Genomic DNA, 778 nt, shown 5'->3' on the forward strand with positions numbered 1-778 from the left:
TTAATGGGAATATTAATGACAGTCCCGAATGAATGTACTGTATGTAAAATTCTTCGATTAATCGGGACAGTCGGGATAATGGGGACAAATAGGTCACCGCCCGATGTGTCCCAATTATGCGGATTCGACTGTATTGTACAAATTAATTAAAATTACTAAAAAAGTCATAGTAAAAATCGTAATTTGAATAAATATAGATATTTTATTTAACAGTTAATCAATATTTATTTATATTTACTTTTCCTTGTTTAAGGATTACAATAAAATGTTCTAGTGTTTTTAAACTTGGAGTTAATTAAATCAAATTAATTCATAGTTTTATTAGTCCAGTGCAATTAGACGAAAAAATAGGTTCAGCTCGGAAAAATTCCCACCTAGCTGAATTTTGGTACACATCTTTATTACATCGTTGTAAACAATGTCTAAAAAGTCGACCTCGATATCATGTACGCGTTAAAGGTTATTCGAGGTCAAAGGTCATGAAATTGGCCTTTTTTTAATACCTTGTTTTTTATTGGTCGTACAAAAAAGTCTATGATACAAATTGTAGAGGAGGTAATTATCTACAAAAATGGTCTCTTGACATTTTCACGTCAAGTTGATAGGTTTTCCGTTATAAGGCCAACAATGTGTACACTTTTAATGAAATATGATTTTTTCGCTAAAAACAAGTAGCCTTTGCGTCAATATCTCACTTTATACTGTTTGTACGATAAAAAGTCTCGAACAAAAATTGTAGAGGACAAAATTCTCTACAAAATGGTTATATATATATCCA

Source organism: Acyrthosiphon pisum, chromosome A1 (assembly GCF_005508785.2).
Source record: "Acyrthosiphon pisum isolate AL4f chromosome A1, pea_aphid_22Mar2018_4r6ur, whole genome shotgun sequence".
Classification (NCBI taxonomy): domain Eukaryota; kingdom Metazoa; phylum Arthropoda; class Insecta; order Hemiptera; family Aphididae; genus Acyrthosiphon; species Acyrthosiphon pisum.